The 13,143-nt window shown below is 50.6% G+C and overlaps 2 long non-coding RNA genes across 2 annotated transcripts; one reads left to right on the forward strand and one right to left on the reverse strand.

Annotated features, from left to right (window-relative positions):
- Window positions 1–614: 614 nt before the first annotated feature.
- On the reverse strand, window positions 615–12,760 carry LOC148665269 (uncharacterized). Its single transcript, XR_015936549.1, has 7 exons — window positions 12,686–12,760; window positions 10,399–10,472; window positions 9,480–9,550; window positions 2,717–2,786; window positions 1,967–2,035; window positions 1,346–1,438; window positions 615–831 (listed from the first exon to the last, which is right to left on the reverse strand). It is a non-coding gene; the product is annotated as an uncharacterized LOC148665269 (long non-coding RNA).
- Window positions 7,489–9,556, forward strand: LOC148665270 (uncharacterized). The gene is made up of 5 exons (XR_015936554.1): window positions 7,489–7,593; window positions 7,990–8,052; window positions 8,435–8,497; window positions 8,868–8,930; window positions 9,457–9,556. It is a non-coding gene; the product is annotated as an uncharacterized LOC148665270 (long non-coding RNA).
- Window positions 12,761–13,143: the final 383 nt, after the last annotated feature.

The following is a 13,143-nucleotide window of genomic DNA, read 5'->3' on the forward strand; positions in this document are numbered from 1 at the left end:
ACATCGGCGAACAGAGCTGAAGGCAGAGAGCCGGGGAGACAGGCCCAGCTGGAACAACGCAGGACAGACAGAGAAGCAGACAGGGAGACACACGGAGAGACACAGGGAGAGAGACCCAGCTGTGACAACACAGGACAGACAGAGAGCAGGGAGACACACGGAGAGACACAGGGAGAGAGACCCAGCTGGGACAATGCAGAACAGACAGAGAGCAGGGAGACACATGGAAAGACACAGGGAGAGAGACAGGGAGAGAGGGACAGACACAGAGAAAAAGAGAGACTCAGACAGAAGGACAGAAAGACAGAAATAGAGAAGTACAGACGGACAAAAAAACAGAGAAAATTACAGATGGACTGATGTACAGAAAGACAGAGAAAAGGACAGAAAGACAGATGGAGAGAAGGACAAATGGACAGAGAAAAGAACAGAAAGTCAGAAGGACAGAGAAAAGGACAGACGGACAGACAGACAGACAGACAGACAGACAGACAGACAGACAGACAGACAGACTCTGCCCCACTTGCCTCGTCAGACATCTCAGCCTCTCTCCTTGCCCTCCGCACTGGGGAGCCCCAGGCGGGGCCTGGCGGGGCCGGGCGGGCGATGGGGGGCAGGACGGGCGGGGGCAGGGGCAGGGGCACCGCCCCAGGCAGCAGGGGGGGCCGGAGGGGGGGGGGCCGGGGGCGGGGAGCGGATTGGGCTCTCGGGCGAGGAGGGGGGGGACACCGAGCGGGACAAGCTGGGCGACCCCGGGAGCTCCAGCTGCAGCTCGGCCGCCCTCTCCAGCTTCTGGACGAGCTCGGGGAAGCACGAAGACACCACGGGATTCTGTCCAGCGGGGAGAGGGGGAGACACAACGCAGGGGGGATGAGGAGCAGAGATTACGCCTGGACAGGTGAGTGTGTCCAGTTTGTCCAGTGAGAGTGTGGACAGGTGAGTGTGTACAGTGTGTCCAGTGAGAGTGTGGACAGGTGAGTGTGTACAGTGCGTCCAGTAAGAGTGTGGACAGGCGAGTGTGTACAGTGCGTCCAGTAAGAGTGTGGACAGGCGAGTGTGTACAGTGTGTCCAGTAAGAGTGTGGACAGGCGAGTCTCTACAGTGTGTCCAGTAAGAGTCTGGACAGGTGAGTGTGTACAGTGTGTCCAGTGAGAGTGTGGACAGGTGAGTGTGTACAGTGCGTCCAGTAAGAGTGTGGACAGGTGAGTGTGTACAGTGTGTCCAGTAAGAGTGTGGACAGGCGAGTCTCTACAGTGTGTCCAGTAAGAGTCCGGACAGGCGAGTGTGTCCAGTGTGTCCAGTAAGAGTGTGGACAGGTGTGTCCAACAGTAAGAAGCTGTCTTACCCTGTAACCCAGCTCAGGGGTGTTAGGGGGTGCTCTGTCTCCTCCTCAGATCTCACCTTCAGGTCTGGTGAAGTGACAGACCACAAGGAGACGCTGGAAACGAGGACACAAGACAGAGGTCAGGTCCACAGAGCTCACTCAATCACTACAGCAAGCAGAGACCTCTCGGCCATCAGGACTCTGGGGGTCAGAGTGGGGAGCTGTAGGGTATCGGGAGTTTAGGGGTCAGTGTGGGGAGCTGTAGGGTATCGGGAGTTAAGGGGTCAGAGTGTGGAGCTGTAGGGTATCGGGAGTTTAGGGGTCAGTGGGGGGAGCTGTAGGGTATCGGGAGTTTAGGGGTCAGAGTGGGGAGCTGTAGGGTATCGGGAGTTTAGGGGTCAGTGGGGGAGCTGTAGGGTATCGGGAGTTTAGGGGTCAGAGTGTGGAGCTGTAGGGTATCAGGAGTTTAGGGGTCAGTGTGGGGAGCTGTAGGGTATCGGGAGTTTAGGGGTCAGAGTGGGGAGCTGTAGGGTATCGGGAGTTTAGGGGTCAGTGGGGGGAGCTGTAGGGTAGATGTGGGGCACCGGGCCCACCACAGGGCGGCCGGTCCAGTCTCGCGGAAGGCGATCGGGTCAGACTTACGGAAAAGCACCGGGACTTGGGCCGGGATCTCTCCCACTGCCAGTCCGGGTTCTGCCTGACCGGTGTGACCTGTGAAGACGCCAAACAGCCCATCTCCGAGACAGCTCTGACCAAATAGCCCAGCCCAGTCGTGTCGAGACTAGAGGCCTTGGGCAGTCTCTACAGTGTGTCCAGTGAGAGTGTGGACAGGTGAGTGTGTACAGTGTGTCCAGTGAGAGTGTGGACAGGTGAGTGTGTACAGTGTGTCCAGTGAGAGTGTGGACAGTGTGTCCAGTGAGAGTCTGGACAGGTGAGTCTGACCAGTGTGTCCAGTAAGAGTCCGGACAGGTGAGTGTGTACAATGTGTCCAGTAAGAGTCTGGACAGGTGAGTGTGTACAATGTGTCCAGTAAGAGTCTGGACAGGTGAGTCTGTACAGTGTGTCCAGGAAGGGTCTGGGACGTCCAGAGGCAATCTGTACTCTCAGAAGGGCCATAATGGACCCGCGACCCTGTCTCTTGAGCCGAGGCGCGTCCTCAGTCAAGATCACCACTGGAAGTGTCTCTCCTCGTCTGGCGGTGTTACCGTGAGACCTGGTCTGTCAAGCGCTTTGCGCTGCTATGTGTATGAAAGGTGCTCTATCAGTCAAGTTTATTATTATTATTATTATTATTATTATTATAATACAGCGAGCGCTGCTGGGGGTGGAGAGGTCAGTCGGAGGAGGGCTGGACGCTGGACGCTGGACGGCGGGCGGGAGGGGTGGACTTACGACGCCTCGCCGGGCCCGGGTCCTGCTGCGACCGCGCACGGCCGTGCGGCATCTCTGTTGGTGCATCGTCCTGCCGAGACGAGCAGAGTCACAGAGGGGAGGGGAGGGGGCGGAGCCACACAGCTGGGCGGCTTGTTCCCCACCCCCACCCCCCTCTGTGTACAGTAGAGCCTCCTGTCCTGACTGGAGGAGCTCAACCAGCTGTGTCCTGAGAGAAGCCAGGGTATCGGCTTCAACCACACGGGCTGGGCGGCTTGTTCCCCACCCCCACCCCCCTCTGTGTACAGTAGAGCCTCCTGTCCTGACTGGAGGAGCTCAACCAGCTGTGTCCTGAGAGAAGCCAGGGTATCGGCTTCACCCACAGGGCTAGGCGGCTTGTTCCACACCCCTGCCACCCTCTGTGTAGAGGTGCACCTCCTCTCAATATCTTTTTACAGCACGATCACACCAATAAGAGTGGAGTAACGGTAAAAAAAAAACTTTTTCTCAACTTATTTTGTTATTTCTCACCAGCGGCGCTTTTGAGCGACTTACCGATTTCACGGGGATACTGAAGAGCGATTCTGAAGCTGAAACTAACGATCGAAGTCGAAGTAACTTTATTGGAAGAAACACATGTTTAGAAAGGACTCTATAGTCCTTTCCTCCTCCTCTCTCTTCACTCCTCTGAGCTCATGGGGCTCCGGCGCCGCCCCCCGCTAGAATCCGCCGCTCTGTGACGTCAGGCAGCTCATTGTGAAGCCCCCGTGACGTCACACCCAGCCAGGTGTCCCTGTACGACCCCGGTAGTCGCCACCTCGGACAGGCAGGGGAAACGGGTCCAGCTGTTTCCGGCCCAAGGGTTACAAAAGCTGCACTTGAATTTAAAGACAAAATCACGTCGAGGGCGCATTCAGCACCCCCACGTCCAACACGGGTTTCCGTGGGGTGGGGATCAGTAAAATAGACACCCCCCCTACCCCCAAGTCAAAGAAAGACCGACCTCCACCCCCCTCTAGCAGCCAAGGGCGGAAATTTCGGGCCACGCCACGTCCAAAAAACACGAGTCCCCCCCAACGTCCTGCGGGGAAAAGAGACGCCATTTTCTTTTCCGAGCGCTGCGTGGGACCTCACGACCCCCCCAAAAAAATGGGTTTCGCAGACGAGGAAAACCAGATACATCGACCTCTCTACAACACCACCCGGCTGATTTTGTTTCAGACCGTGGGAAAAAAATAAATAAAATTTTGCCCCTCACCGACCGCCGCGCAAAAAAACACAACTTCACGCTACAGAAACGGCCTGTGTGAGGGGGGGCATGGGAAAAAAATAAAACCTGCGTGTTTTCGGCAGAGTAAGCTCAACGGGGAAACTCCCTGAATCTCGGGGTTGCTTCTTGAACCCCGAAAACGACCTTTTTTCTCTCGTTTTCTTGGTGTCTGGGACGTTCACGAACCCCGCCGCGTCGGTGCGATTCCCAGCGGGACTTGAACATAGCCCCCCCCCGTGGGGACACAGTGCCCCCGTGTGGCCAAGAGGACCACCACCTGCAGGGCTGAGCTTTTACTGCCGTGTCCCGCTTTCACTCTGGCGATGAAGGAGGGAATCAAGGAGGAGAATTAATATTGTGATCCACCAGTCCATCACAGTACACACACACACCCTGGACAGGACAGCAGTCCATCACAGGACACACACACACTCACACACCCTGGACAGGACAGCAGTCCATCACAGGACACACACACTCACACACCCTGGACAGGACACCAGTCCATCATAGGACACACACACTCATACACCCTGGACAGGACACCAGTCCATCACAGGACACACACACTCACACACCCTGGACAGGACAGCAGTCCATCACAGGACACACACACACTCACACCCTGGACAGTACACCAGTCCATCACAGGATGTTCAGTGCCTCTCTCTAATAAAGTAGAAATGCGACATTAAACTCCGTTCGAAACGGGAGAAATCACCAGGACACGATACACCTTGCTCCGGACGATGGGAGAAGACCTGTACCTTCACGAGTCCGGGTTGTGAAAACTTCTTCTGGCAGTTCAAAACGTTTCGAAGAGACTACAGCGCTACCCTGTGTTCCATTTCTATCATGTATTATTATACAGTCATAAGTATCTGTCCTGATCACAGAGTCCCCCTCTCACTGCCAGGACAGGAGCCCAGTGCAGCACGAATAATCATAATAATTAATAAGTCTGGACTCTCCACTCAGAGCTCTTCCCAGGTCAGGGGGATCCCCTCCAGCCCCCCCAGTGTGCAGCCCCCACCTGGATGATGCTCCAGTCCGCTCAGCACACAGCAGCTCTCAGTGGGGAGGAGAGCAGAAGGATGGAGCCAGTTCAGAGAGGGGGGTGATTAGGAGGCCATGATGGGTCAAGACCAGGGGGGGAATCAGGCCAGGACACTGGGGTAACACCCCTACTCTTCTCCAGAGACACCCCGGGATTGTTAATGAGCACAGAGAGTCAGGACCTCGGTTTGACGTCTCATCCGAAGGACGGCGCCTGTTTACAGTCCAGTGTCCTCTGTCACTATACTGGGGCATCAGGACCCACACAGACCGCAGGGTGAGAGAACCCCCTGCCGGCCCCACTAACACCTCTCCCAGCAGCAACCTTAGTTCTTATTGTCAAGAAGGAAAGAATATTAGGAACATGAAAAGGCTGAATGTCTTAAATGCATTTTTTTATACTGAAACAGAGGAGCACACACACGTCATTACAAACGCACACCCGCACAGAGACGTTCTCAAGTGCCTTGTTCATATTTATGGGCTCCAACAGGAACAAAAAACGCCAGCCTGACAACTCGAGCATTCAAACCAAGAACCCAACACGTACTCACGTTGGCAGCCTGTGCATCCAGAACGTATCATTTCTTGAAAGGGATTGCTGTCCGCATGCACATCTGAATCCCAAACAGAATCTCTAGTAAAATACGATCATTTGTGAAATAGGCAAATGACTGTCTCAGGGGCCCATTCCTCATTCTCGAGACACATGTATGCAGTACGTACACCATGCATTGAGCAATAGGGACTGAAGACACCACAGGTAAGGTTAGAAGTCATTCTGAGGTGCCACATGTGAGGGATACAGCTAGGCATCTTAAATGCAGGGTTTGAGAGCCCTTTCAGGAGCACTGCATCCTTTGAGACAGACCCGTGCATGTTAAAGAAATTATCATTTCTTTCAGCATTAGGGACTAAATATACTAAACGTATGATGCTTAAATATTATTTTCACATATATTAATGTAATAAATGATTGCCTATGCTTTATGCACTACTTCACTGCTTCACTGCTCTATGCCGTCTGGAAATAAATCCTCAGACTGCTTACTGCCCTGGGCATTTACCAATAAATTACAGGAGCACATCTATATATCACTGCGTTGAAGCAGGAGACACACAGTCACTGCAAACACATCCTAAATACAGTGTTCCAGCACCTCTGACCTCATCCAGAACGTATCATTTCTTGAAAGGGATTGCTGTCCGAATGCACATCTGAATCCCAAACAGAATCTCTAGTAAAATACGATCATTTGTGAAACAGGCAAATGACTGTCTCAGGGGCCCATTCCTCATTCTCAAGACACATGTATGTAGTACGTACACCATGCATTGAGCAATAGGGACTGAAGACACCACAGGTAAGGTTAGAAGTCATTCTGAGGTGCCACATGTGAGGGATACAGCTAGGCATCTGAAATGCAGGGTTTGAGAGCCCCTCCAGGAGCACTGCATCCTTTGAGACAGACCCGTGCATATTAAACAAATGATTATTTCTTTCAGCATTAGGGACTAAATATACTAAACGTATGATGCTAAAATGTTATTTTCACATATATTAATGTAATAAATGATTGCTTATGCTTAATAAACAAATCTAATTAAAATAAAAGCTTAAGTTTTGTATTTATCTTGTACCATAGAACATGATTTTCTTTGTATTTCAAGCCCACAAAGTGTCCAAATGACACACTACATGATATAAGGAAGATTATCACATGCATATCGGTATTATCTTTCTTATGAAAATGCATTCCTTTCATTACCTTTTTAAAATGAACTCAAATTGTGTATAATGTAATAATTTAAGTAGAGGACGCCTTCACTGTCCTGACTCTCCGCTGTGTCTCTGATCCTGTCTCTGTCTGTGGCTCTTCTCTCAGTGTATCTGATCTCCTCCATGAGGACTCCTTCACTGTCCTGACTCTCCGCTGTGTCTCTGATCCTGTCTCTGTCTGTGGCTCTTCTCTCAGTGTATCTGATCTCCTCCATGAGGACTCCTTCACTGTCCTGACTCTCCCCTGTGTCTCTGATCCTGTCTCTGTCTGTGGCTCTTCTCTCAGTGTATCTGATCTCCTCCATGAGGACTCCTTCACTGTCCTGACTCTCCGCTGTGTCTCTGATCCTGTCTCTGTCTGTGGCTCTTCTCTCAGTGTATCTGATCTCCTCCATGAGGACTCCTTCACTGTCCTGACTCTCTCCTGTGTCTCTGATCCTGTCTCTGTCTGTCTGTGGCTCTTCTGTGAGTTTGACCTTGAGAGATCTGTAATGCTGAGTTCTCACTGGAGCAGTCCGATATGATGGTCAATAAAAGGTCCAGCAAAGTCAAAGCTGGTCGCTCCCAGAACAGGACAACGCAAGCTCAAGTATCAATTCATGACGTTTGTGGGTTTTAATGGATCCGGCCTGAGCAAGCCTGGTTCAGTTAGCAAACGGGCGGCCCACGATCGGCTTTCAACTCATTTCACAACTGCGGTCTCTCATCCTGTGTTTTGGGTTGTTTCAGAACGCCTGGAGAAAACGGACTCCGACTACTGCCTGGCGCAAACCCCACTCCCAGCTGGTAACGGTGAGATCCGAAGACCTTTTAGAACAGGACTTGTAAATATTCCCCTTCCATCGTCGTCAGAAGTATGAAGTGGCTCTGCGGGTTTTTTTTAAAAACCCAGCAACACCGACTTTGTCTTCACCCGCAGCGGAGCAGGTCAAGGTTTATCCCTGCGCTGGAAGGACAGGAAAAGAGACGCGGCGTTTCGGCCGCGGAGCCTCCTTCGGGCGCGTGAAGCCGGAAAAGACCACAGTCGAAATGTCGCGTCTCTTTCCCCTCTCTCTCGGCCGCGTGGAACGATCCCGTACCTGCTGCCTCTGCGGCCTGCGGGTGGCCAACACGGCCCCCTCCCTGACCGTTATCCCTACCTGCCGCGCGTCTTCAGCGACGCTTCCCTGACCGTTATCTCTCTTTCAGGAACCGCGGCACCGCAGGAATGCCATTACTCCGTGATCCAGGATCCCGGGCCCGCGGGCGGAAGTAGGTTTTGCCTTCTCGCGTGTAAGGGCTCGCAGGGCTCAAACAGCAGCGGCGGGGGGCGGCGAGACGCCTGTGGTGCGCGGGCTTGCTAGGTCAGTGCGAGGTGAAGTCGGGGCAGAGCCCCTGGACCACAGCCCCACCACCGGGAGCTCTGCTAAGTGGTGGGTTGGGCAATCATTACTGGATACGAGTGTCAAGTGTCAACACGAGTGTGAGCAGCGTCGATTCGAGTGTGAACGGTGTCGACACGAGTCCTGTTGGTCAGTACAGTGTCAATGCGAGTGTGAACAGTGAGTCCGGTTCTGTACAGTGTTAACTCATTGAATTCCCTCTTGCTCTGCACAGTGTTAACGGGTGAGAACACGTGTTTTATTCTTTGCAGAATTAACACAGACAGATACTGCTGTTGAATACTCCACAGTCAACAAACCCCGAGCCGCACAAAGTGAGGATCTTTTACTTCTATCTATTAAACTAGCAGAAATAAAACATCATGATAACTTCTTGCTGCTCTGTCCAGTTTTAACACAAGTGTGAACATTTGTAATAATAGTGAGTCCTGCTGTTGTGTCCAGCGTGAATACAAGCGTGAACAGTGAATCCTGTCGTCTGTACAGTGTCAATACGTGTGTGAACAGTGAGTCCTGTTGTTCAGTACAGTGTCAATACGCATGTGAACAGTGAGTCCTGTTGTCTGTACAGTGTCAATACGAGTGTGAACAGTGAGCCCTGTTGTTCAGTATGGTGTTAATGTAAGTCTTATCCTGTATAGTATAAGTAAACATAAGTATTGACCTGTATCCTGTTCTCTACAGACATCACACTACCCAACAGTGATGTGGAGTACGCCACCGTCAACAAACCGAGAGCAGCACAAAGTGAGGACTTTTTTAACTCTTTACCACAGTATAAAACCCACAGGAGTAATGAGAAGGACACTAAAAACAACAACACTGATAGTGAACAAGAGATTTTGAACAATACACATTTTAGTCAGATTTAAATACCCACAGACCTGACCGTTGGAAGTAGTAAAACAATGCAAATTATTTTTTTTCTGCGTGCAGGTTTTCTAAGAACTGAAGAAAGGTTAAAAACGAGAGAACGCCATTCGGTTTTTCAAGCCTGTCTGGTAGTTAGTGATTAATTGGACCCATGATTTAATCCACCTGTATCTGGAGAGAAGCCAGGGTATCGGCATCAACAACAAGGCTAGGCAGCTTGTTCCCCACCCGCCTCTGTGTAAAGACGCATCACCCATTCTTGGTTTTATTTTCACCTTTCACTATACGTGAAGAATTCCAAAAGGTGCACAAATGCTCCGGAGCTATTCTGTGGTTCGGCGATGTCTCTGGAGCCTTTTGTCACAGTGTGCGACTTCCCTGTGTGTCTCCCTGAACACAGGGTCTGACTGAAGGGGCACTGACCTGCAGGAATGGGAGGAGACCGAGCTGGGACGGTTCTGCCATGTCAGCGAAACTCTGGACCCCGACTTCATCTGCCAAAGAAACAGCAGCGTCAATTAACTCAGCCAGCGAGTTCAACTGTTGCCTCCCTTCTCTCCATCTCTGTGTGTCCCATCTCTTCATAACCCGTCTCCTATCAATCCTACTGTGTTTCATTTACTCTTCCTCACTCTGTCTCCTGTCCGGTTGTCTGCACTTAAAACTGAGGTATTTCCTGTGATCTCCTCTCTCTCGCTGTGTCTCGTGTCCTGTGTGTTTGTTACTGAGGGATTCTCTGTGATCTCCTCTCTCTCGCTGTGTCTCCTGTCCTGTGTGTTAGTATGTTTGTTACTGAGGTATTTCCTGTGATCTCCTCTCTCTCACTGTGTCTCCTGTTCTTCAGTGTTTTAATCCTCTTAAATAATTTAGCTCATTCCTCTCTCACTCACTGCGACTCCTATCCATTCTGTGTTCAGTTCCTCTGACTTGCCTCTTGCATCAGCGCTAGCAATATCATGCATCTATTTAATTTAAAATTAATGATCTGTCACCTTGATAGTTCGATATCTGCTACAGTTAGCATAGATGGCACAATTAAAGGGACGATGAGCTCAACATCTGTGCGCGTCTAATTAACTGAACCGTACAGAACGTCCTGCCTCAGCTAGTCTCTCGCTGGCGGGGTCGCCCATCGGCTAGGCCACGTCTCCAGGAAATTCTGCGGACTGGACACTGCGGGAGGGTGGGGCTGTGTTTCCACACGAACGCCGGAAATCACTCAGGATCTCCAGAGAGACTCCTGTAGCCTTACAGCATCACAGTCACAGGCCTCAGCATTGCAACTGTATAATATCAAACGCCCAGACACCCTGAGGTGAGGCCGACCAGTCTGAAGTATTACCTGTAAACACCAGGCACACTGGAACCTGATTTCATCGTCCACTTAGCGCAGAGGTGGGGCGGACAGTCAGTTTTCTGGGGAGAAAAAAAACAACACCAGGAATTTAGCATACTGAAAGGATCATGGAGTGATGATCTGGCTGAACCCTCTTGGCTGAGGGCTCCTGGCCAGAGGACGAGGAGGCTGGGACCCCCCCTGCACAGCGAGGAGGAGTGACCAGGGGGGGCAGCTACACAGGTGGAGACGGGGTGAGAGAGGGACGCGAGGGTGAGAGGGGGATCACGTGCAGTATTGACAGTGTTTCAGGAGAGGAGTCAGGAGTGATTGCTAAAATATCGACAGCCGAGTCTGACCGAACTAGGGTGTGGCCATCCCTCTCGAACTTTCATCACAAACTCCTGTCTTCCTGCGGTGTCTCTGAGGAAGCTACCATTTTTCACTGGCTAATAAGAGGTGGAAGAGGTGTTAGTGGGACAGCAGGGGGGCGCTCACCCTGCGGTCTGATACCCCAGTATAGTGACGGGGGACACTATACTGTAAACAGGCGCCGTCCTTCGGATGAGACGTAAAACCGAGGTCCTGACTCTCTGTGGTCATTAAAAATCCCAGGGCGTCTCTCGAAAAGAGTAGGGGTGTAACCCAGGCGTCCTGGCCAAATTTCCCATTGGCCCTTACCAATCATGGCCTCCTAATAACCCCCCTCTCTGAACTGGCTTCATCTCTCTGCTCTCCACCCCACTGAGAGCTGGTGTGTGGGGAGCGTTCTGGCGCACTATGGCTGGCGTCGCATCATCCAGGTGGGGGCTGTACATTGGTGGCGGTAGAGGGATACCCCATTCCCTGTGCAGCGCATTGAGTGGGGTGTCCAGAAAAGCGCTATATAAGTGTTAGCAATTATATAGCTCAGCCCCTCAGTAGTTGAGATCTCTGTTATACCCATCTAGAAACATGCAATCAGCATGTTATTGCTGAAGCAATAGTCACAACATTATTCCACACCTGGGTGAGAGGCGGGTTATGATGACAGTCGTGCTTTCTACACCTTATACTGAGCTCAGAAATGGACCGGGCGGACATCTCACGAGCAGATCCCTCCGCGTATAAGAAAGGCAACTTGTCTCTGCAAAAATACCACGGATTCACATCCAAAATATGATAAAAAGGCAAAAACACCACACTTGGAATGCAAACGTACCCTACAAAGGAAACACGGTTTTAAAACCAACTTGATTTTCCCCTGGAGAAACCTTTTTATGGACACACATCGCATCTATTACACATGTATAACTAAATATAAAGATAAAACTTAATATAAGAAGTCATGACATATCACACATGACGAAGTCTGGTCCAGAATAAACAGTTTACACTGACCCACCTTTATTTACCCTGGTCACTCACTTCTATTAACTGTTTTAATAAGGGTAACAAATGAATATTTGTTTCAATTTGGGATCTACATCTGGGAGCCCTGAAATGTTGGCCAGAGAGGAGAAGCTGATATTCAGACGTGAGAATATATTAAAAAAAGGATCTGATGTTGTTTTTCACCTGTCTAATCAAAGCTTGTTCAAAAATTACACACGAGTTTATAATCATACTCATTCCACTTTTTAACCCCGTATATATGCACAATATGAAACGTATATACACTAAATCTCACGTGTGACTCCCATAATATACATTTCTTTACGAAAATTAGGAACACTTATTACAATTATCAACCCCCCATGACGAGGCAATATTTCATACCTTTGTTTCTTTGTGGGTTCAAAGTTCTGTCCTGTCGTTTCACACGTAATGTTTTGGTAGTTATCTCAATTTTCCTTTGCAATTATCTCCAAGATCATCATCAACTTTTTGTAAAACGCTATGCACAACTGATATTTAAAGAAAGTCCTGTACCAAAACGTCTTCGTAGGGAAAGACAACTTTTTTTTCCTTACGTCAGTCGCTACACGGTTACTCTTAAAATCCATTCATCGCCTTTAAAAAAAAGTTTCGTTTTTTATTGTGGTTCACTGACATTTCTGTCACAATTCTGAGGGACCCCAAATAAAATTCACTTGCCGGTATAAAGACGCCGGCGAGGTTAAGACAGGTATCGAGACACCTGCGTATCTAACGGACGTTTAAAATAAAAAAATGGCGTGTAATGTTGCGAAGGCCTACTGTTTTTTTATAGTTTGTCGATTGTAAGGGACGTGGGCCGCGACAGAAATACTGGTCGGAGTGGGAAAAGGTTTATTGATGGTTTATTGTACCGCAACGGTCACAATTGACTCACCAGCAAAGATGGCGCCGAGGCCACATCGACTCCCTCCCGCCCTGCCTCGCACCGAAGCTCGAGCTGCGGAGCGCGACGCCGAACCGCCGGTCCGCGGGCGCGGGCGCCGGACATAAACGTCATAACCCCTTCCGAGGCGCAGGAATTATAGATCACTGTAGTTTCTTCTGGACCCGGGTTAGGGACAGTGTGACCTCCGTGAGAGTCTTCTGAGGAAGACAGTGTCTCATGGGTGTCCAGGCTGGGTACCATCTGTCCATCACAGGACACACAGACATACACACTCACACACCCTGGACAGGACACCAGTCCATCAAAGGACACACACACCCTAGACAGAACACCAGTCCATCAAAGGACACACATACAAACCCTGGACAGGACAGAAGTCCATCACAGGACACACACACACTCACACACCCTGGACAGGACACCAGTCCATCACAGGACACACACAC

The sequence above is a fragment of the Lepisosteus platostomus genome, chromosome 5 (assembly GCF_059453375.1).
Source record: "Lepisosteus platostomus isolate fLepPlt1 chromosome 5, fLepPlt1.hap1, whole genome shotgun sequence".
Taxonomy (NCBI): domain Eukaryota; kingdom Metazoa; phylum Chordata; class Actinopteri; order Semionotiformes; family Lepisosteidae; genus Lepisosteus; species Lepisosteus platostomus.